The sequence below is a fragment of the Protopterus annectens genome, chromosome 4.part0 (genome assembly GCF_019279795.1).
Source record: "Protopterus annectens isolate FY-2018-M chromosome 4.part0, PAN1.0, whole genome shotgun sequence".
Taxonomy (NCBI): domain Eukaryota; kingdom Metazoa; phylum Chordata; order Ceratodontiformes; family Protopteridae; genus Protopterus; species Protopterus annectens.
Genome location: NC_056733.1, coordinates 1,279,106,165 through 1,279,131,534, shown reverse-complemented (window position 1 = coordinate 1,279,131,534; position 25,370 = coordinate 1,279,106,165). Strand labels below are relative to the sequence as shown.

Sequence of the window (25,370 nt, the reverse complement as noted above, 5' to 3'; positions counted from 1 at the left end):
TTGCAAAGGAATATCATTAAAGTCTGGAATCCATGCTCTCTCATGTCACAGTCAATACTCCTGACAAAGAGGAGATTGCCAGCACAAACACCACACCTCCCCCATCACATAGCCAATCACAACAGACACCAACCTATGCAGAAGTCCTCAATAAAAACTTACCTAAACTGCAAAGACCTCCATAACACACTCACAAACTTTCCACACACAACACCAAATACATCACAGACAGCAAACAACACACCAGTGTCTCACAAACACAGCCCATAAGGCATAACAATAAACCCACACAGCCCATAAAGCATAACAATAAACCAAACATACTAGTCATTGGCAACTCAATTGTGAGACACACCAATGTTCCCCTCACCAGGCACGATAAGGAGAAGATCAAAGTCAGTTGTTTGTCAGGTGCCAGAATCTGCCACATCATGCATGCACTTATGTCTCTCCACAAGAGGTACAAGTATGACTCTGTCATTGTCCATGTTGGCGTGAATGACTTGAGATGTACCTCCCTGCACTATATGAAGAGAGACATGATTGAGCTCTCCAAGTATGTGTTCCAAGCAGGAATGACCCTAGCTCTAAGCAGCATCCTACCTTCACCAAGAATGATACCACAATATCAACAAAAAATAATTGACTTCAGTAATTAGCTTAGTTTCTGGTGTCATTTCAAGGGGATTCAGTGTGTGTCTGCCTGGGAAGACATGGTTGACAGGCCTTGATGCTTTGCCAGAGATGGCCTCCACTTGTCACCCCTGGAATTCTGGATTCTGGTCAAGGCTCTCCCCCACTGTACCTTTTTTAGGCAATGTCCCAAAGACAAATCATCCAACATAAAAGATCTGTCAGAAAGCAAATTGAAGGTCATGCTGCTTAACGCTAGGAGCCTTAACCTGAAAATGCACTCACTGGAGGCTCTCCTCACACTGGAAAATGCTGACATCAGTGCAGTCATGGAAACTTGGTTCAATGCTACGGAGAGCACCCCTGCCTTACCAGGCTATACCTCATTCCACATATTCCGACCCCAAAATGATGTTGGGAAGACTAAGGGTGGTGGAGTCTCTATGTTCTTTAAAGACAAGCACACCTCCAGACGAGTTTGCCAGCATGACACACTACAACTACTCCAGGTACAACTGATAATTGAAAAGACACCCATCCAAGTTATAGCCAGCCATAGACCCCCTTCCATGACTCAGGACACCCACTCCTCCTCCTACCTGGACCTACTTTACTCCATCAAGGTACCCCCTACCACCCTGATCCTTGATGACTTCAACTACCCCGCCATAGACTAGTTGAACTATTCCTGCAATAATGCACTCACCCAATGATTCCTTGACTTCATCAGTTCTAATGCACTAGACCACCTTGTCTCATCTGCCACAAGGGGAGATAACATTCTCAGCAATATGGAAGACTGTTGCACCACCCCCATAGTAAGTTCTTCCTTGGTGAGATCAGACCACCAGTCTATCTCATTTGAAGTTTCTATCCTGCTCAACACCCCCCCCCCTCCCAGCCATAACTAGGCAAAAAAACTTCTCAACAGTTGACTACAACCTTCTAACTGAGGGTAGCAGTATCTTCACATCACCACCCAGAGGATGCAGATAACTATGTTGAACAGTATGCCAATGCAGTATACAAGCACCAGTACAACTGCATGGACTCAGTCATACCCAACAGAACTAAATCCTGCTCCTCAAGGAAACACAAACCTATCTGGTGGACATCCTCTATCAACAGGCTTTCCAACAAAAGGAAGAAACTGTTGTACAAGGATAAAAAGGGGCAAAATCACAATTGAAAAAACTCCCTCCTTAGCCTCCACAAGCAAATTAGATCATTAGTGAGAACCTCCAAAGTCAATTATAAATCAAAACTAACCTTCAAAACAATGGGTAATCACAAAGCCTTCTTCAGTTATGTCTGGAATCTCCATGGCAAAGCCTAGGTTTGTTCTGAATTAGTTCTTAATGATACCACTTACACTGATCCTGTCAACATAGCCAACCTGCTAGCAGATAGGTTCAGCTCAAGCTTCATCCCCCTTTCACCCCAAAGGCCCATTCAACATCCCGGATAATTGTCCTGCACCTCACATCTCCATAGATCAAGTGTTAAAGGGAACACAGCTTCCATGGGACCTGATAATATCCCAGGATGTATTCTGCTGCCATTGTCACCCCCTTGCACAAAGATGGTAACACTAGTGAACCTAGAAACTATTGCCCCATTAGCTTGACAAGTCTGATCTGTAAACCCATTGAGTGTATTACTATGGACTTCATAAACAAGGACATAGGCAATCTCCAAGCACTTGACCCCACCCCAGTTCGGATTCATCAAGGGCAGATCTTGCCTGTTGAACCTGGTTGACTTTTCCGAGACTGTCACCAAGGCCCTGGATGAGGGAATGTCAGTACATGCAGCTCACCTTGACTTGGCCAAAGCCTTTGACACAACCCCATTCCACTCAGGCATCATCGATAAGCAAACAACTTGGCGCAAAACACGGCAACTACTGATTACCCATCGATGGCAATCATGTAGCAGCAGTTTTCAGAAAAGACTTTTATTTGGTTCATCTCATAAGTAAAGGGATTGCATCCAGAAAAACATTAACTCTCTGTACTCCTTCCTCATTAGGTCAATAGTTGAGTATAACACTCCATTTGGTATGTACATCTTTAAATACCTGCACCAACTGGAAAAGCCACAGAAATACCTCACAAATAGAATCCCATGGCCTCCAACACCTGTCCTATATGGATAGGCTCAAATCAAAATCACTCTACTCAGTGTTTTACAGATTTCTCAGAGGTGATTTGTGTCTCAACTACAAGGCAATATCAGACCTGCCCTACTAGAGAGGCTCCATATCTCTAAGTCTAAATCCTTGTGCATTACCTGCTCAAAAGGCCTAAATCTAATATGCAACATCAATAAAACCTGTTGGGGAGACATGGAAAAGACTTCCCATACATGTCAGACTACCTCACTGACCCTCTTCAAGGGTAACCACAAATTTGTACCAGGTATTCCACCAGTGTTCCTCATTAACAGGGGCAATAGGTGCTGACTTGAGGTTTCTTTTTTAGGGATAAACTCTTGGCTAAGCTTGTAAGGGCCCCAGGGCCATTAGCCTAGTAACCTCCTATGATCCTATAAAGATATAATCATGCCCTCATACTCAGCATTAATTGGACTATTTGTCAAGTAAAATGTCCCCTTCAAGTTGTATCTCTTTAAACATATCAAACAATTAGAAAGATCCTGGGATTACTAACCAAAAAGATAACAGGCCCAAAAGTTACTAAGCTATCAAGAGAGGTGGTAGTCTCTGTTCCTTGATTCAATGTTTTATACACTTTTGATGGGAGATCTCTTTCTCATTTGCAGCACCATTTGAGAGTCAATTGTCCTGGATATTTTGTACCTCCATAAGCCCACTATCTCCACCAATACTAGAATCAGGGACCTAAATCTTCAGCTACAAAGAAATAAAACATGGTGGTGGAACAGGTTTATAATACATCACCTCTCAAACCCTTTGGAATAAACTTATTCTGCATGTTAAGTACTCTGATTCACTATCTTCCTTTAAACATAATGTAGATGGCTGGACTGGCATCCACAAATTTAGTCCACATTTTACTGGTACTGCCCTCCTGAACAAAGGCAGTGTGGCCTGGATGAGTCATCATATGACTCAATGGTGCTGGAATATCTATAAATCTATAAACTATAGTTACACTGTTAGATCGAGCCACACCTATGCAATATACTTACTGACAATATTTACAATGGCATAATTTTTGTGCATTAATTATAAAAGCAAAACATACTGTACAAATACAAAAAAATGACTTTTAAAGGCCCAGTGATAAAGAGGCAGGTCATCCATACTGAATTCAGGAACAGATACAGAATGCAAGCAGGGCTGGCTGACAGATAACATTTGAAGGCTGATGGTCAGATCTCCAACCTTGGGGGAGGGTTTGGAAAGACTTAATCCTGGGCAACCTCTAGTGGAGAGCAGAAGTCTCCTAGGTCATCAAGATGTCAGGAGTGGCAGTGATGCCTTAGGTTCATAGATAGGTTCATAGATTAGTACTAAGCCAACTGCCCTTGCGAGCCATTTTAAGCCTAGCCAATTATCCCTTGTGAGACTCAAACCCTGCACTTTGTGCTTGCAAGGGAAAAACCTTAACCATTAGGTCACCCTCCCTTGATGTCACTGCATTAACTGCTGCTGCATTAACAGCTCCTAAGTCCTCCCACATAACTCGGCTAACAATGAATACCAGAAACGCATCTTTATGATGAGTCATGTGGCCAATCCTGGAAAGGGTTATGTCTGGATTACTCAGAGGAGCAAGTGGGGGATTGTGAATTGGGCAGCTAGGGTAGCCAAGGAGAAGCTAGAAGCTGTGCATACTTGTAGGAATCATAATAAAACCACTAAAATTGCATTTAAAATATCAGTTATTCATGCTTTTATTATTTTAATACATCATCATCAACTGCTTTTATAAAGAAAAATGCTACTTTAGGCAAGAAAACTGGGATAACTATATAAACAGAAACTAGAAGAAATGATACAGCATGGCCAAATGGAAAAGCAGCCTTGATTTCATTATGTTCTATCATTAGCTCATTAAACTATAGGCTGCAGTGGTGCAGCGGTTAGTGTTGTTGCCTCACAGCAAGAGGTTCTCCCATTCGATTCTCGGCTGGAGTGCCTTCTGTGTGGAGTCTGCATGTCCTCCCCATGGTCGAGTGACATTAAAGACATGCAGGTAGGTGCGTGTGTGAATGGGTGTGCCTTCTTTGAAGGCTGGGCGTCGGGCTGGCAACTCAGCACCATAAAAATCCACTGCCAATCATTAGCAGACCAGAGTTCTGCTGTGGCAACCCCTAACCGGGAAAAGACGAAAGACATTACTATTAGCTCATTAAACTATTATGGCTCATCAGTGGTCTTTGATATATAGTAACATGACAAGTATTCCCAACTCATTTGGTGCAAAATTATTTAAGTTATTTATAGTTAAGCTTGATTATCTGTTTGCAGAGATAAAAGGTAGTTCTTCATATATCTTCTCTGTGCTCATTCATGCAAAGAAAGATAAAACTAATTCCTATAATTAAGCTATGGCTACAACAAACTCAGTTTGTAAACAATTATTCATTTATCTGTTTATTGTTTTTGCTTACTGGGAAAGTCAGACTTGGCTCAGGACTCATTTTCAGGGGAGGCCTGTGGAGAAAAGCTCCAGTACAATACAACTGAACATTAACAATTATATCACTGTATACTTAAGCATGGGAAATGGCAGTTTTAGACAATATATACATAAACACGGAGATCATGAAATCAAGTAGTAGAATTATATAAACAGGCATAGCCTTATAATGGTAGTTGTTCATAACATTGTTGATAGAACACTCAGATATATTGCAGGTTGAAATTTTATGCAGTTACTCTGTTTTCGAAAGGATAATAAGTTTGGTAAAAAAAACACTTACAGGAGAGAAGAATGGTTTAATCAGGCGTTGAAAATGTGCAGTTCCATGAGCTGACCGTGTGTTTTTAGTTGAAGCTTGAAAGACTATAGTGATGGTTCTTGCTGTTAGGGAGATACAGTCTCACGTTTTGGACACTGTGTGAGGATATAGAGAGCAGCCAGCCGAGCTGATAGGTTTGGATACAAGTAGCAAGGGTTTGTCAGAAGAGTGCAGAGTCCTAGTTGGGTGGTAATGCTGTATTAGGTTTGTTAGGGATGGACAGCCATTTGGTTTATGTAATAGTTTATGCACACTAAGAGTTAGAAGTATATGAATTGTTGGGTAGACCGAGCTACTTGAGGTGAATGAGTGATAGCGTGATCTAAAGAGGAGTTTGGCTGCAGAATTTTGCAACCTTGTAACGTTGTTTGAGCTTGTTTATATGCATTCGTTGGATGTTGGTAAATACTGGTGCAGCATAGAGAAGGGTCAGTGGAAGGTGTGTTGCAGCAACATGAGATCTAGCTGTGTTATATAGATATGGTTTGGCACTATACAGAGTCCCAAGTTTTTGGTCATTTTTTGTAACAACATGATCACTCCCCCCGAAAAAAAAAAAAAAAAAAGATGATGCCCTGTGTGGCTGCAGATGTGTCAGCTCATTCTATAGATGTGCATATTCTGTCTTCTTTTACACAGAAAATTTCAAAAAAATCAGTTTCTGCACTTCCAATTGCAGGTCCAATAACTTACAGTAGACAGAACTTACTAGAAATTAAACAGTCAACATCTACATGTTGCTGGTTGGATGCCTTGAAATCTGCAGAGTATCTGGGGCCTACTACTTGCACAGAGCTACAACAGCTGGGTATTTTAAATCTTCACACTCTAAAGTGCCTGAAACTTGTAGGACAGTTTTCTGGAATATGCTGGACAAAAAAAGAGAAAGTGATGTCAGAGAACAAGGAAAAGAGGTTGCAGAGCAGGTACTGATGTAAAGTTAAAAGCAAACCCCTACAAACCTGTACTAGCAACTATACTGCTAGCTAATGTGAAATCACTGGATAGCAAGATGGATTACTTAAGACTGGATCTCTCAACAAGGACAAGGTGAGAAATACTTGTTTATGTTTGATTACTGAGACGTGGCTGCATGACAAGATAAATGACGGTGCAGTAAACTTAGAGAATGTTATGCTGTTTTATGCAGACAGAAAACATACACTGTGTGGAAAGGCGAGAGGAGGTGGAGTCTGCATCTATGTAACAAAACATGGTATAGCAACTGTGAAATCAAACTGTCATACTGGTGTGAGAACTTAGAGCTCCTGTCCATTAAATGTAGAATATTTTACTTGCCCAGGGAGCTGAATAGGGTCAGTGTAACAGTGGTGTATATCCCACCTAGTGCTAATGCCACTGAGGCTCTAAATAAACTATGCAGTCACATGGGTGAGCTGCAAAGCAAATATCCTGACTTTGTACATGTGGTAGTTGGTGACTTTAATAAAGCAGATATCATGCCATATCAGTAGCACTGCACATCTCCCTTGAGCATTTAGAGGGCAAAGACAACTATGTGAATATGCTGTTCATAGACTTCAGCTCTGCATTTAATATGGTGGTACTAATGCAGCTGACCAAAAAACTGGCACATTTAGGAATCAGTAAACATCTCTGTAACTGGATCCTGGACTTCCTGATTGAGAGACCACAGGGGGTGTGTTCATAGGTTCATAGGTAGGTACTAGGCTATCCGCCCTAGGGCCGATACAAGCCTAGCCAAAAAAGTACCTGGGCTTTTGCCACCCAAGAAAATTATTTTCCTGTGCCCCTGTCGAGCAGAGCCACACAGGTGATCCCCGGGGTGAATTTCCTATTTCCCATCCAATCATCAAGATTTTTTTTTGAAGACTGCTAATGAGGAGCTTTGTTTTATTTAGATAGGTAGTTTGTTCCACAGTTTGGGAAGTCTCTGGAACAGGAATCTATTCCTCCAGCATGTTCTGTTTATTGTGATGACAAGGTTTAGGTCCCTAGAGCATATAGCTCGGAGGGACTGGGATTTCTTTAAGTGGAACATGTCCAGCAGGTCTGGGTTTGACATAGCTTTGTATGTTAGGCAGAGATCATGTATGAGTAGGCGATATGCGACAGAGTAAAGTTGGAGTTTTTTGAGACGGTCTGCATAGGGCATCTGTTTGAGGCCAGTAATCCTCTTTGTGAGGTATTTCTGTGACCTTTCCAGTTGTTGTAGATGTCTTGTGAGGTACATACAAAAAGGGGCATTGTACTCTATAATGGGTCTAATGAGTTACGAGTAGAGGTGAACAATTACCTCTTTTTCCCTGGATGAGAAACCTTTTGTGATGAGGTGTGCCACGTAGAAGGATTTTCTGACTACTGTGGCAATGTGATTATCAAAGAAGTGACTACTGTCCACCTGTGTCCCAAGGTCTCATATCACACTTTCGGTGTCAGACTACCACCTATGTGGTAGCTCATGGGTACAGAGTTTTTACCAAAGGGGATAACAATGCACTTTTTGGCATTGAGCTTGAGGCCATGGCTTTGACACCAGGCATCTGTCTCAGTGAGGCCCTTTTGAAGGATGTCCACATCATTAGGAGTTTCAATTATGGCTCCTAGTTTGCAGTCATCTCCGGACTTCATTAGCTAAAGACCTTCTGTGTTAACCTGTACTTTAGAAAAGTAGATACCAAAAAGGAGAGGACCCAGGGCTGAACCCTGTGGTACTCCACTTGTCACTGGTCTGAAGTCAGATTGGAGTCTGCTACTTTCACAGTGTGGGTTCTGTCAGTAAGCCAGTTGCAACCCATCTTGTGACATAGGGATTTATATCTAGTTTAGTGAGTTTATCTATAATTCCAGAGAGGGGGATGGAGTCAAAAGCCTTGGTGAAATTTAGATAGGTTGTGTGAACCACCTTACCCTCGTTTACGGCTTTGATGACTGCTTCAAAGAAGTCAATCAGGTTTAGGAGACATGATCTGCCTTTTACAAACCCAAACTGGGTGGGGTCAGAGTTCAGGTAAGAAAATATCAAAGTGCATCACAATTAACACTGAGGTTCCACAGGGATGTGTTCTCAGCCCACTGTTATTCACTATCCCGACTCATGACTGCTATGTTAAGTACAGGTCCAACCAAATCATCAATCATGAAGCCTACCCCAGATCTGGCAAAGAAAGGAGGGACTCTATGTCAGTTAATGTGAAGTGTTTTTTACCCCAACTAAACGGCCAGTAATTTGACCCTTTAGAATGCCTGTCTTTCAGGACAGCTGAGAGGCTAAAAATATCAACAAAAGGGGAAGAGGACCAGTTTTTACTCACAGGAGTCTATGAGGGTGTCGGACCTAGGTATCACCTCAACACCAGAAAGGCAGGGGAAGGATATGGATGAGCCATCGACTACAGAATTAGGTCATGTTGTTACCAAAAGACAAGGGGATTTTAAAACCTTCTAGGGTAGTCTATATGGTTAGAGACTAGAGTTGAATAGTGCTACAATATGGTAGGTATTAGATAGTGCTAGGATATGGTATTAGTGCTATCTGACTTGCAGGCTAGCTGCTGTGAGCTTAACACCATGTAATACATCACTAAATTGCAGGTTATAGTCCTACTACTAGTTTTACAAGTAAACATAACTGTCCAAGTGCTTGTGTCTGTACAGGACACTGCCAACTACTGCTATATGGTGATCAGCTAGAAGCAGGAATGAAGGTGAAACCTAATACATAAGCCCTCTCACCAATAAACAACTACACTTTGAACCCCTCTAGAGAATTTCCCAGCTAAAATAGACTAGGCAAATGCATTCTAATGCCTTCTGCTACAAGATGGATGACCTTAGCCCAATAAATGTAGAAGCATATCAAAAAAGGGCCCTCAAGTGCAATGCAACAATAAACAAATTGTTCTCTAGTAAAATTGCCTCTCTGTAAGGTGATTACAAGGCAAAACTGTTCAAGTAACAAACAGTAAAGAGAAAAGGTGAGTTGTAGCAAAAATACACTTTAAATGCCCAGACAATTGCAAAATACAAGCAGTGATCACTTATACTGTGAAAAAACATGCAATATGTTGGCTTAAGAACTTAATATTTGCCTGGATGGCATTGGATTCAATAGAAACACCTCTTAAAGCACAGGCAAGTTGCCATGGTTTGCTGAGCTCTGTTGAAATGAGCTTATATCTTTCATCAGTGTTTTCGAGCTCCTATAGACCAGGCCTCCACCTACTGCCATAAGATGGAATATTCCAGTCCTTTTAATGTAGAAGCACATAAAAAGGTTTACTTGAAAGTGTATGCTACCGCAAAAAAAAATTAATAAATTAGCTAGATGAGGTAATTTCAAGTTAATCAGACTGATAGCAAAACAGTTTCAGCAAATGCAGTAATGTCAGCCTTAAATACAGATACATGCACAAATAATATAATAAATCAGTAGTCTATCATTTAAATAGTGTCTGGAAGTGTGGATTTTAAATACAAGTATTTAAGTTTTGCCTGGATGGCACATGATGCAAGGAAATCATTTCAGAGGCACAGGTGAGAAAACCCAGCATTGTTGAGCTTTGTGGGAAGCAGACAAGAGCCACCCAAGCATATTAAGTTTATACAATCAATTAAAACACAGGAAACCATGTAGAATCCATTTAGCAGGGTGAAAGTTGCAGGAATACAATGATTTAGTTCCAATAAAAATACAAAGTAGCAAATTAGAAAGTAACACTGCCAGTAAGGCTTTACAAATATTTACTGTTATTTCAGTTACATTTTCATGGGGGGGGAGGGGTGGTAAGCCAGAGTCCAAATAAGGACATTATCATATGGCCTAGTGGAGCAACATATTTGCCAAAGACTCTGCAATATTATTTACATTTACACTTTAAAGGGACAATAATAGTTAAACATCAATGCATTTTCACAGTAGCTAACGCAACTGTCTACCATTTTCAACATTTTGCTTTATACATTTTATCTCACTGAAAGAAAGAGGGTGTACTGTGATAGCTAAAGTAAAAAAGCACATGACTTATCTGTGAATAAAGTGGTTGATATTCAAAGTGATGGTTTTAAGCACAGTATATTAGTGCAAAAAAGAGGTCAGTGTCAAAAATGGTGGCTGTACACACAGCTTGTTTTTTGCAGAAAGAGATCAGTGTCCAAAATGGTGATTGTGCACACAGCATGTTTTTGCAGAAAGAGGTCAGTGTCCAAAATGGTGGTTGTGCACACAGCATGCTAATGAAGAAAGAGGTCAATGTCCAACATGGTTGTTGTGCACACAGTATGCTAGTGCAGAAAGAGGCCAGTGTCCAAAATGATGGTTGTGCACACAGTATGCTAGTGGAGAAAGAGGTTAGTCCCAGAATTGTAGCTGTAAGGTGACGTGGCTTAAATAATTATGACTACAAGTAAATTCTACTGCAGCCTTAGGTTTGATTCACTCAAATCCACTTGCAAACTGTGTGACTCTGAGTAAGCCATTTAACTGGTCAGTAATCCTGGAGTTGGTCCTGAGAAGGGACTTCTGTGTCTAGGATGCTCAACCAGTTAATGAATAAATAAAATTTAAAGACAAATGTAAAATTGTTGACAATGTTATCAAAGGATTTCTCCCAGGACTAACAATGCAGTGTTTGCAAAGATAGCAAATGGCCACAACAGATATTAGAATGGGGTGTCCAGCAGATGGCCCTAAGACCACAATCCAGCCCTCCAAAACATTTATATGGCACACAGTATGTCCTGTAACAAACTGTTTTGAATGGACAGACACATGTTGGACATGGTAATGTGGCCCCAAACCTTGCCAAGCATGATAAGTGGCCCCTGAGTCAAAATGATCGGACAGCCCTGTATTAGATGGACAACAGAAAATATCTGTTAGGTTCTAGTAGAGGGTAAGAACTGGAAAGAGTCACACTGAAGGTGAAAGCTATGCTACTTAGGACTTCATTTACAGTTCAATACTATTAGACCTTCAGGGCTACAGAGATGAGAATTGCACAGAAAGTTTAAGTTTATAAATATAAGCACTGTGTGAACTGGTTGTGATTGTGTAATGTGGTTTAATAAGAATAAAGCAGGACAAAGTAGGAAAAGCATATGACAGTTATTTGTTATACTATAAATGAAAGGTTTGTAATGCCATTACTGATTCATTTTTGGAAGCACAGTTTTTTATTATGATATGGGGGGACTCAAACAAGTAGGAAAGCTTGAAAATATATAATGGAGCTGAGGGGTTGTTTTATATTCTACATACTGCAACTTTTGTGATTCAAAAAAATTCTGGTTTAATGCTGAACAATAGTAAAATGCATTACAACAATAATGGACACCTTCAGTGCACTCCTGTGCCTCTGAGCCATAAAATATTTATAATACCCATTAGTTTATAGTCAGTGTGTATAGTTTGGAAGAACTCCATCATCATTACAAATACTTTGCTGTGAATGACATAGTTAGGTAATCCAAACTATGACAGAGAAGCTGGTTATACATACTGAAAAATATTGGATAGTGAAATTGGAAGGGGGAATACTGCAGCCTTCTAGATGGTCGAACAATGTATAAGTAATGAAGATAATTTAGGAGGATCCAATTTTATAACAAAATCAGGAGATGAATTATTTACAATGTATGGATGTCAGGGAAGGGATAATACAAGCATCCAGAGAGGAGGAGAGGAGAGGAAGAAAACATAAAGACAAGTGGCGTACAAGACACAAGAGTATATGGTAATCTTCAGATAACACTTACATCTGGCTGGCAAACCATATCTTGCAGCAGAATATTAAAGAAATAAGTAGATTTGACCTTCCCATTTCCACATACTTCAAAAAGGAGGGTATAACTTAGGATGTAGCAGGGTCATTTTATTCCCACAAACTTACCAGTTACATAGCTCTTATTGAAAAAGGCATAAATTGAGATATGAAATGACTTTTGGTTGTAAGAATGGAAAGTAGAAAACATTGATGCTGCAGAGGTAACATTGAAAGAACACCAAATTGTCTGTGCAGGAAAACTAGCAGAATCGGAAACAGGTGGCAAAACTTGATGAAAAGAATGCAGGACAGACCTGATTATCTTACTACTGGGAGCAGTGGTGTGCTCGTGTAATCCAAGCTACAGTTGAGAGGTTGGTATAATGGTTAAGGTGTTTACCATACAAACACAAGGTGCAGACAGTATTTGATTCTCACATGGGGTAATTGGCTAGGCTGAAAATGGCTCACCAGGGCAGTTAGCCTAGTACTAATCCATGAGCTTGAAGTGAATTTCAAGACTCAAGCATTTCTTTAACTAGATAGTCCATTGTACAAGTATTCTTTTTAAGTGGCAACCCAGGAGTAGTCTCAGGTTAAGTGACTTTTTCAGAGTCGCACGATTTGCAATTGCAGACAGAAGAACTTGTATCCCAGCATTACAGAATGCAGCTCTTTATTCTGTTTTAGCCTTCGCACAGATTTGTAATGTAATCGAATGGGAGAAGCCATGGAAATATATATAATGGATGACCCCAGTTAAGGGGAAAACAAAGGGAAAGCTGGAAAAAGGAATTATGATATGAGAACACTGAAGAATGTTTGTGCCTCCAAGAAAACACAACTATCTTTTATATGAAAGACACCAGCTCTTCACTACAGTGAACAGGTTCATGCTTTGGCAATGGGCTGAATGGTCAGTGAACGCTATCACACTACTTTACCAGGAATGGCTCTGTTAGAATGCCGCAGTACAACAGAAAACTATCCTCATATATTAGTAGGATGTTATAAAAACAAAATGGCATGGACGAAAACTGCTCAAGAAGGAGATTTACCTAACAAATCTTACTAGACTACTGACTCAATTAAATTTTGCCTGGTGATGCATTGTCAGAAAGTAACCATTAGTGAAAATACTGCCAGACAACAGACAGCTTAAAATCATCTGTTTTTTCTGCATCAGTTGGACAGGCTTACAAGCTACTTTGAGGCTACTAACATTAATATTCTGGAAAGCTGTTTTCGTAAAAAGGAACAGCATACTTTATTTGACTTGCAGGCATGCTGAAATTGCATATTTGGCAAGAAAGCCTTTGCTGGATTATATATTCTAAAGCTCTGTATCAGCTGACTACTTATTTCCAAGTGCAGGATCCACTCCTGGTGATTCAATCTCTATAATAAAACATTCATGACAAGTTCAATAAAAAACAAATCAAAATGCAGTCTTGTTTCAAACCACATAAATGTATATGCTTTCTGCAACTGAAAAAGCAATAAAACTAAATCTGCTACTGCATTTGAAGCTGAGAATTGAAAATCTATACATTAGGTAGAAGACAGATGTCTTGGCCTGTTACCCCAAGGGAAATCCAGTTAAAATGTAAAATGTCTGTGAATGCTATAGGACATCTCTGGTAAAACCCTGTTGAAAACTTAAGTACAAAACTTCTTTTTGATGTTTTGCCTCTGCAGGCTCTACAGCAGTTGTTTGGTTATAGAATATAAGCTATATTTCATACGTCTCACATTTCAACATTACACATTATCTGCAATACAGAGGACTTATTTTAGTCAATCAGTAACTAGCCTTTGGAAAAAAAATAGCTAAAAGACAAGCACTTCTAAAAAGAGAAGTATCACTGATAGTTTTTATATTTCCATTTATTAACCATCCAGGCAAGCTCCTCTTTGATGGGGTAAGCCAGCAATACTATCTTGTTACGTGACATGGAGACTGAATGAGTCAAACCAGTTACAGGAAGGAGCTCATTAGAAACTGATAGCTTTAATTCTTTGTACTAAACTGCCAGAGATTGATTAACTATCCATATCTATCACTTACTGAAAAGAAAAACTCATGGACATTCAGAATTGCCATTTAGTTGAAACACCTGATGTCCTTAAAGGGTAATTTGCATATATCCCATATCGCCTCTAATGCAAGAGGTTTAAAGAATCACAAAGTGGAAAGTCTAGCTTTGCTAGATTTTTCTTTTTGTGTTTTTTAACCAATTGTTTTTTTCTTTGTGACCTTTTTTCTCATTGTTTTATTTTGTAAGTTGGGATATTTTGTAGTTGCCCTAAGGTTTATGGATATCAGTTGCATACAACAACCCTGGGTTTCCAAACGCTAGCTAAATATTCTATTTATGCTATGAGAAGTGTGTATGTCTGCAGCTAGTGGGTTTGGCTTTATTGGACTGAATTGGTCCATAAATAGACTGAAAAGAGAAAGTCATGTATATTCGGAATTGCTGTTTAGTTCTAACACCTGATGTCCTTGAAAGGTACTTTACATATATCCTGTATCACCTGAGGTTAAAGGAATCACACAGTGGAAAGTTTAGCTTTGCTAGATTTTTCTTTTTGTGTTTTTTAACCAATTGGCTTTTCTGTGCAACCTTTTTACTCATTGTTTTAATACCTATCACCTATGGAGTGTCATACAAAAAGCAACCTATAAATATTCTTATGCTCCTTAGTATCTTTTGAACAAAAAACACAAAAAAAAAAACCCATAATAAGAAAAAGAAATATACTTGGAGCCAGTATGGTCAGAAATGTATGTATATATATATATATATATATATATATATATATATATATATATATATATATCGGTCTACTTTAAATAACCGAACCGACTCTTCACCGACACGCAGAAGACCGAGACAAAAGGACCAAAAAGCAAGTTGATTGAAAAGGTGATTTGCCGACAGCCGAAAGACCGACAAGGGCAACGTGTGAGCGCGACTCGATAAGTGTGCGATAGTGACGGATTTAGGAGCGGTCAGGTAAGTGTGAGATAGTGAGGGATTTTGGGTTAGGGTGTGGGAAAGGTGAGTGTGCGGTAGTGTTGGAGTTAGGGATTTTGGGTTAGGGTGTGGGAAAGGTGAGTGTGCGGTAGTGTCGGAGTTAGGGTTTGGGTAAGGTAAGTGTGTGATAGTGACGGACTGTAGTTTAGGGATGGGTTAAGTGAGTTAGGTTTAGAGTGCGGGTAGGGTGAGTGTGCGATAGTGATGGGCTTTATGTTTTAGGGTGGGTTAAGTGAATTAGGGTTAGGGTGCAGGTAGGTTAAGTGTGCGATAGTGACAGTCTTTAGGTTTAGGGGTGGGTTAAGTGAGTTACGGTTAGGGTGTGGGTAGGGTAAGTGTGCGGTAGTGTCGGACCTTAGGGTTGGGGTTTGGGTTAAGGTTAGTGGATATGTCATTGTGTGTAATGTGTAGTTTATGTTTTTTGTGTCGGTGTAATGGTGTTCGGTTTTGTGAGTTGTCGGTGTTGTGTGTTTTTGGTTATTTGGGGTCGGTGTTTTGTGTGTCGGTGAAGTGTCGGTTTGGTTATTTAAAGTAGACCCATATATATATATATATATATATATATATATATATATATCTATAAAGTATATGTGTGTATATACACACACACACACACGTATAATAGTTACACAAAAGTACTAATACAGCCACATCACAGTCAGTAATTAATGTTGCTTTTTATTGACATTCTTTGCCTCCAACTGCTTGTTGACCTTAACCCCCCCTCCCCAGTCAATCAACCCATTTGTGGTCCATCACTAGAGTGATGGCCAACTGGTAGAGACCACCTCTTACACATCTATCAGGGAATTTTGAAGTTTTTCACTTTTTTTAGTTTTCTCAGCCCTAACTATTTATGTAAAGTAAGATGTCAGGGAATGACATGCAACAGGCCATCTGCAAAGTTCTCCCACATCCTTTTACTCCTTCCCCTTCATGTCTTAGCTCCGCCAGTGGCAGGGCCAATAATTGAACCCTGATCACCTTGGTCACTATCAGTGTTTCTTCCATCTGTGCCATGAAGTCAGGCTAATTATTATTGCATTTTTATTTGTTGTACATCACAATGAGTTGACAGATTGGCATCAGTGGTGATATCATTTCTTTAAGTAAGCCTTTTCATTGCCTCATTTCACTCTGTGTGCCCCAAGAAGTCGGGATTTACTGAGAATCCCTGTACCTCAGTTTCTGCTTTCAATTTACTCAGAATGGCAGTGATACATTTTAATTCTGACTTTCCAAATTTTTAACACTGTGTTAGAATTCATTTTTCACATGACTCTGCTGAATTGGGTTCTGTGCTATGTTTGAATTACTGTAGTAAGCCATATTCCTTTCATTCTAACACACATTTATTTGTACTGCAGAGTAAACTGTAGGATCATTTGTTCAAATGTTTATTGCATTGAAGATTCATTTGGTTGGATGCATGCATGTAGTATCATAACAGAGAAAGTATCGGTGTGTGTGCGTGTCTGTGTGTGTTTGTGTGAATGTTTATGAGTTACTGTTAGAATAAGGGTTAGTGATGGGAATAAATGTAGTGTATGTGCAAGTGTGTGTGTTTTAGGGTTAAGGTAAAGGTTAGGTAACAGGATAGATTCAATGGTGTATGTACGCATTGGTGTCTGTGTGCCGAAATCTGTCCTGTTTAGTAATAATGTTATAGAAATGTATTTCTTAAGGTAAAGTGTAGGGTTAGAGGCAGGGTTAGGGTTAGGGTTAGGGTTAGGGTTAGGGTTAGGGTTAGGGTTATGATCACCACCTACTACTAAGCTAGTACGGGAGTGCATAAGACTGCATATGTCTGGGACAATATGGCCTCCACTGTCATGTCATGTACTTAACTTCACAATATAATCTAATACTTTGATATGTTGAATAGTCATTTTATGTGTAGATGTGCTGCATTATTTACAGAAAATAATTCTCTGTTTCTGCCTCATCTAATCGTAAACTAATTGTCCCTAAGACAATACAATGCTAAAAAGAGATGTATAATTATTTCGTCATATCTAACATGACCATGTGCCATGTTGTTTTTATTTGAACATCCCCTAAATCTTTTATAATCTCAAAGGCATGTGACATCCCTCAGCTTAATGACAGTTTCAGTTTTGAATGTAATTGCAGCTTACATGTCAGCAGTGCATGTTGTTTCAAAAAACCAACAGCAATGATATACAGTGAAAAGCATTCAGGTACCTCTCTTATGGTTCATGTTGGCTGTTGTCAGAGAGATAATTACAATGAATTGGAAACGTAACAACATTCTCTCATTTTCAGATTTTGTTTTTTTAATGAAAAGTGTATGCAACAAAGAAATACAAACTTTGCATAACAGAACTATGAACATCACTCACAAGAAGCTGTAGTGGCAAAAAGTTAAAGATTTATTAGAAAAATATTAAAGATTTTGTATAATATCTTAATATGTTATGGACTTTGTATATAGCTTAAATGTTTTCAGTTAATGGAAAAGCTTTATATTTTGTATTCATCTTTTCTTTCTTTATGTGAATTTAAAATCCAATAAAAATATTTTAAAAAAATTACCATGACCACTGCACTGGTATATTACAATATAGAACATCCAAATTTATATTTTCTCTAGACTTCTTGGAAACCATACAAGCTAAGCTTAAAATATCTGTAAGACATTTGTTAGTCAAACATAAATTTTCATATGATAAGTAGTTCCTTTCTGGGTAGATGTTTAGATAGTTAGAGAAATATGATACGTGATTTCTGTAATCATAATTAAGTATGCAAACAAATCTCAGTACTTCTCATGATACAATTTTCAGGAAAGCAGATAATGATTGCTCTTATCAGCATCATCTGTGGCTCTACCTGATGCCATTTAGTGGGCTGCAAGTTTTTTAGATTTGGCAGTATTAATGAAGATATTGAAATAATGCATATGTTCATAAATGCTAATGAGTAACTAACACTACTTCCCAAGTAGTGCATTAATTACATGCTAGCAGCAGCAGTGTAGTTTTCTGTCTACCCTCAAGGCATTTTGTACTATACCCCTCAGTAATACATTGCTCACTTGGTTATGGGAATGTTAATGTAAATATGGCAATATGTAAGGTTGAACACCAACAGTTAATATTTCCACTGCCAGGTACCATAGACCAACAATCTTAGCATAATTTCTATTCCCCATAATATGCCCTTTTACTTGTTATATCATTATTTGTTAAGTCACTTGACTAAGGGTCTTATTCTCCTTTTAGCTGCTCTCATTAGGGGCTACCACAGTGGATCACTGGTCTGCAGAATGAGTGGCAGTACAGTTTCATGGTGTTGAGTTGCCAGCCCAGTGTCTAAACTTCCTCAGAAGGTATACACAAGCACACACTCACACATAGGGCTGATTTAGAATGTCCAATCCACCTGCAGCATGTCTTTGATACTGTGGGAGGAAACCGGATCACCCGGATAAAACCTACGTGAACACAGGGAAGACATGCAGACTCTGCATTGAAGGCACCAAGGCCAAGAATCAAACCAGTGAACCTCTTGCTGTGAGATAACAGTGCTAACTGCTGAAGTCACTTTACTAAGGGTAACAGCTTGAAACAATGTCAGGATGTCAGCTTATAAACAACTGGTTGTCCGAGATAACTAATATGATTAGCATTACAAGCACATTTCTGAAAGCAAAACAGTTACCGGTGGTTTGCCATAGGGCTCAGTGCTGGGCTCCGAACACTATGACATATATTTGAGAACCTTTAGTCCCACACTCGTCAGCTGTCATTATCTACATATGTTTGTGAACAACTTCTAAAGTGGATATTGTTTTTCATTCCTCCAGTTAATCATAGCTACCTCATCATCATGGGTTAGACCATGTTTATAGATGGAGCAAGGAAATTGGTCTCAAACTAAATGTAAAAATGTAGAGTATATCTAATTTCAGTAATCAAAACATTTCCACATTATAGCCTACAGGAAGCACTACCTTCCAAGCAGACACTGATATAAGGGATCTAGGCAGTATGCTTGAGAATTCATTTTCCCTTGACCAGTATGTCTCGAAAACAAATCAGAAATCTTAATTTCTAAAGGCATCTCCTCTAAATCCAGAAAAGTCTTAATTTCCCTCTGCTCATCTCTTATATGATGTATTAGTGAATATAATGCTCCTTTTGATGTATATTTATTAATGCATATAACTCAACTTAATAGACTGTATAGATTCATACATAAGAAGATCACTATCTTTAAGACCCTCAGTTAACCAGACAGACTGGTATCCATTTCCCTCTACTCAATCTCATGTAGACTCATCTGTGGAGATGTGTGTCTGGCCCTTCGCATCATGTAGGACTTGGCCCTCCTTTACCTCCCAGTCCTTCTTAGATGAAATGTTGTCGCAAATATCCAGTTAAAGGACCTAAATGTTCACCAACTGATAAATAAGACAAATTGAAATGATAAACTCATATATACGAATGCATCCCCTACCTCTGGAACATACTATCATGCTATAACATTTGCAGTAGCATAACTGCCACCTTCGGGGTTAATACAGATGACTGATTGGACAGCCCCAGGTTCTCCTTTTGTGTATATGTGTTGCTTACCCTTGAAGGTAAAATGGAATTTTGAAAATAGTTTATTGGCTATGATGTCTGTAGATTGACTTGTATGGTTATCAAGGGAGATATACCAGTAGGTAATAATAGGTGTGAATGAGTTAAGGAAAAATTGCAAGTATGAAGTGTTAGCCAGTATTCTGGGATAATATGACTACATAATAACATAAAGAGAAAAGTCTCCCAGAGTGGGCCCTGTCTTTGAATCACTCTTAGGGCCTAGTAAATATACAAATAATAATAACATAAAGAGAAAAGTCTCCCAGAGTGGGCCTTGTCTTTGAATCACTCTTAGGGCCTAGTAAATATACAAATAATAATAACATAAAGAGAAAAATCTCCCAGAGTGGGCCCTGTCTTTGAATCACTCTTAGGGCCTAGTAAATATACAAATAATAATAACATAAAGAGAAAAGTCTCCCAGAGTGGGCTGTCTTTGAATCACTCTTAGAGCCTAGTAAATATACAAATAATAATAACATAAAGAGAAAAGTCTCCCAGAGTGGGCCCTGTCTTTGAATCACTCTTAGGGCCTAGTAAATATACAAATAATAATAACATAAAGAGAAAAGTCTCCCAGAGTGGGCCCTGTCTTTGAATCACTCTTAGGGCCTAGTAAATATGCAAATAATAATAACATAAAGAGAAAAGTCTCCCAGAGTGGGCTGTCTTTGAATCACTCTTAGGGCCTAGTAAATATACAAATAATAATAACATAAAGAGAAAAGTCTCCCAGAGTGGGCCTTGTCTTCGAATCACTCTTAGGGCCTAGTAAATATACAAATAATAATAACATAAAGAGAAAAGTCTCCCAGAGTGGGCCCTGTCTTTGAATCACTCTTAGGGCCTAGTAAATATACAAATAATAATAACATAAAGAGAAAAGTCTCCCAGAGTGGGCCTTGTCTTTGAATCACTCTTAGGGCTTAGTAAATATACAAATAATAATAACATAAAGAGAAAAGTCTCCCAGAGTGGGCCCTGTCTTTGAATCACTCTTAGGGCCTAGTAAATATACAAATAATAATAACATAAAGAGAAAAGTCTCCCAGAGTTGGCTGTCTTTGAATCACTCTTAGGGCCTTGTAAATATACAAATAACTATTAAGCATCTTTCCATGCCAAATGGAATGAAGTATTGGAACAGGAGCTTGACAGACAGGATTTATATAATCTTTGGGGATGCATATTGATAAACTTATTTCTACCTTATGCTGATTTATTTGTAAAATGAAGGAGAGTGCTCAAATGATGAAAAATACATAAAAAAAAGAATCAAATTAATTATGCAAAAGTAAAATTATTTTAATGATCAGTTGCGTTTGACATGAAAGGGAACAGTACACATACACATCAGAATGTGATACAATAAATATGCAGAGTTATATAATTGGTACAAGGTATTTACAATGCATACAATATAAAAAAGAAAATGGGAAAGGGGAATTGGGAAGAAGATGGGATACAATTATAGGTTAATAGTTCTATATTTATGAAATAAGGCAATTGGGGGAAAAGAGTCTACAGGATAATGTAGGGTTTTCTATGGTGGTGAGACCATTTGCAGGAAGCATCTTTAAGCATTTTTCAGGTTGGCTTTGGTTTTAGTGGAAAGAGTAATTTGTTTTGGGAGTGATTCCATGGTCTGTATTTCTGTCACTGAAAAAAGATTTGGCCAAGGAATTGGGGAACTTCCCCTATTCTTTTTTGACAGATGCCATGGGATCATTTATATTACATCTGACACATCAGAGGTGATCTCTGCCTAACATATAAAGCTATGTCAAACCCAGAGCTGTTGGACATGCTACACCTAAAGAAATCCCAATCCCTCAGAGCTACATGCTCTAGGGACCTAAACCTTGTCACCACAATAAACAGGACATGCTGGAGGAATAGATTCCTATCCCAGAGACTTCCCATACTCTGGAACAGGCTACCCATCTATGTCAAGCAAAGTTCTTCATTAGCACTCTTCAAGAAAAATCTTGATGAGTGGATGGGAAATAGGAAATACACCCCGAGGATCATTTCTGTGTGTCTGCTCGTCAGTGACACAGGAAAATAACTTGCTTGGGTGGCGTAAGCCACAGAACCTTATTGTCTAGGCTTGCGTAGGCCCTTGAGCCGATAGCCTAGTACCTACCTATGAACCTGTGAACCTATTACTGGTAGATTTATGCACATCATCAAGTCAAATGGCATCAGAAACACTCAGTGTAGGGATCTAAACATCTTCCACAGCATCAGTAGAATAGCTTGGAGGGACAAGTATATGTCGCAGATGATACCGCTGCTATGGAACAGACTCCCCATCAACATAAAACAGAGTTCAACCCTGTTCATTTTCAAGCACAACTTAGATCTATGCATGGGAAACAGAACATTTATCCCAGGAGTTCCCCTTTACTACTACTGGACAGAGCCTAAATGCGTTATCCGATGCATAGGTCCCCTCAAATTATCTATGGTATGATCCCAGTTATTCTCATTAAGGATAATATATAATTATTGATCAGGGGATGGGTAAGGCAATTTATACCCAAATGGGGTAGGTTATTTAGAGCAAAAAAGGAAGGCTGGCAAGGCTTGGAGAGGCTCATGGGCCAGATTCGCTGGTACTTGTCTATGAACCAATGAACCTATGAACATCCACTTGAGCTTCTACAAACTCAAGCAGATGAGGCCTTATTTTAATGTCTCATGCAAAGGATAGCACATTCAGGAGTGCTGCACCACCCTTGTGGTGCATTGGAATGTCAGTAGTTTGTAAATTAATTGGCTCACCTGTAATGGCAACAGAACTCACAGCCAACACCAAAGGCACGTGTGCTGCCAGCTGAGCCACTGACATGAACTGACAGTGTGGTAGATAGCTACAGGGTAGAGCCCCTGACATGGACTGACAGTGTGGTAGACAGCTACAGGGTAGAGCCACTGACATGGACTGACAGTGTGGTAGATAGCTACAGGGTAGAGCCCCTGACATGGACTGACAGTGTGGTAGATAGCTACAGGGTAGAGCCCCTGACATGGACTGACAGTGTGGTAGATAGCTACAGGGTAGAGCCACTGACATGGACTGACAGTGTGGTAGATAGCTACAGGGTAGAGCCACTGACAAGGACTGACAGTGTGGTAGATAGCTACAGGGTAGAGCCACTGACATGGACTGACAGTGTGGTAGATAGCTACAGGGTAGAGCCACTGACATGGACTGACAGTGTGGTAGATAGCTACAGGGTAGAGCCACTGACATGGACTGACAGTGTGGTAGATAGCTACAGGGTAGAGCCACTGACATGGACTGACAGTGTGGTAGATAGCTACAGGGTAGAGCCACTGACATGGACTGACAGTGTGGTAGATAGCTACAGGGTAGAGCCACTGACATGGACTGACAGTGTGGTAGACAGCTACAGGGTAGAGCCACTGACATGGACTGACAGTGTGGTAGATAGCTACAGGGTAGAGCCACTGACATGGACTGACAGTGTGGTAGATAGCTACAGGGTAGAGCCACTGACATGGACTGACAGTGTGGTAGATAGCTACAGGGTAGAGCCACTGACATGGACTTACAGTGTGGTAGATAGCTACAGGGTAGAGCCACTGACATGGACGTGTGGTAGATAGCTACAGGGTAGAGCCACTGACATGGACTGACAGTGTGGTAGATAGCTACAGGGTAGAGCCAGTGACATGGACTGACTGTGTGGTAGATAGCGACAGGGTAGGAGTGTGGGAAGGGAGGGATTTGTGGTTATAGTATGAGGTACATGAGGTGAGTTGATTTAAGAATGAGAAAGCTACTACAACAAGCCTATACACAAAGGAACTTAGTAGTTGTGTAGATATTTGAGGCATTATGAAATTGTGTAGATATCTGAGGCATTATAAGCTATTTTGCTTTTGCTAGTAATCAGTGGTGATTCAAGAGTAAAGAATCTACAAATATTGTAAAAGGCAGTTTCCAGTGACATCTCATTTTGTTTTTTAGAAGTCTGTCTTCAAGTTCATAGGTTCATAGTTATATATTAGGCTAACAGCCACCTGGGCCTTTATATAGCCATGCAATCCAATCCAATTGTTTTCCTATGTCTCATGGGCATTTATTAGGAGTGGGCATGTTAGTTAGGAAGTATCTAGAGGTTATGTTTGTGCGTGTGGGGAGGGGGTATGTTACTTTGGACATTACTGTATGCCTCTGTCTATCAGACACATGGGGGCCAGACCCAGGGTGAGTTTCCTATTTGGTCAGGATTACACTTAAATAGGGTTAGGGATTGTCTCTGCTTTAAATTAATGGCAGGCAAACCTGTTCCAGAGCAAGGGGATCCTCTGAAAAACATATCTATCTCACCAACATGTCTTATGTATGTCACAAGCAAAATTTAAATTCTTGCATCTAGTAGTTTTGATGCTGTTCATGTTATGGATGTGCAAAAAGTCCATCATCAGAGCAGGATCCAAGGATGCCTTGTATGCCAGGCATAGAGTGCCACTCTGTAACCTGTAGGAGACTAAATAGAGAAAGAGGGGTTTAAGTCACTCCACATAGGTCAATGTGCTTATACCCTGGATTCTCCTGGTAAAGATCCTTTGTGGGTGTTCCAACTGTTGTACATATTTGGTCAAGTTTATGCTGAAGGAAGCATTCTACTGAATGATGGTTCTGATAAGGGCCAATTAAAGTGGCACTATAACTTCCTTGAACCTGGATGTCATGCCCTTACTTGACACAGAATTATGTTCTTACTGTCTTGGCCACATGGTGGTCAAAGGCCAATTACTTCCTACATATGTTCCTAGATCCCTGACTACCAGGTCAACTCATGGGGGTGTTGTATTGATGGAGTAATTAGCTTGTGTGGCAGTTTTTCCAGAAGACACTATAATGCATTTCTTGGCATTGAGTTTTAGTCCATGATTTTGGCATCAGTGATTTGGCTGTGTTATACCCTCTTGCAAGATGTTTGTGTCACAGAGGGAAAGCTATGATAGCTTCCAATTTGCAGTTATCTGTGAACTTGGTCAGCCAAAGGTCCTTGACATTAACCCGTACCTCCAAGAAGTTAACAGGAGCAGTGCCCGCACGAAACCCATATGTACCCTGTTGCTGATTGGTCTCTTATTGGAAGTGGTATTACCAGTCCTGACTTCCTGGGTCCTGTCTGTGAGCCAGCTAGCAATCCTGTGACTTACATATGGGTTTATGCCCAGTTTGGTGAGTTTGTCAACTATAACTGAGTGGGTATTTTATCTAATGTTTTAGCCAGGTCCAGGTAGGCAGTAAGCACCATTTTCCCCTCGTCTACTGCCTTGGTGTTCTTCTCAAAGAAGTCCACCAGGTTTAGTAGACATGATCTTCCCCTGACAAAGCC

The 25,370-nt window shown here is 39.8% G+C and overlaps 1 protein-coding gene across 2 annotated transcripts in view; it reads right to left on the bottom strand.

The window, feature by feature from the left end:
- The window catches only part of FSTL4 (follistatin like 4), a 3,154,652-nt gene that overhangs the window by 2,235,736 nt on the left and 893,546 nt on the right, over positions 1–25,370 (bottom strand). The window lies entirely within an intron of this gene.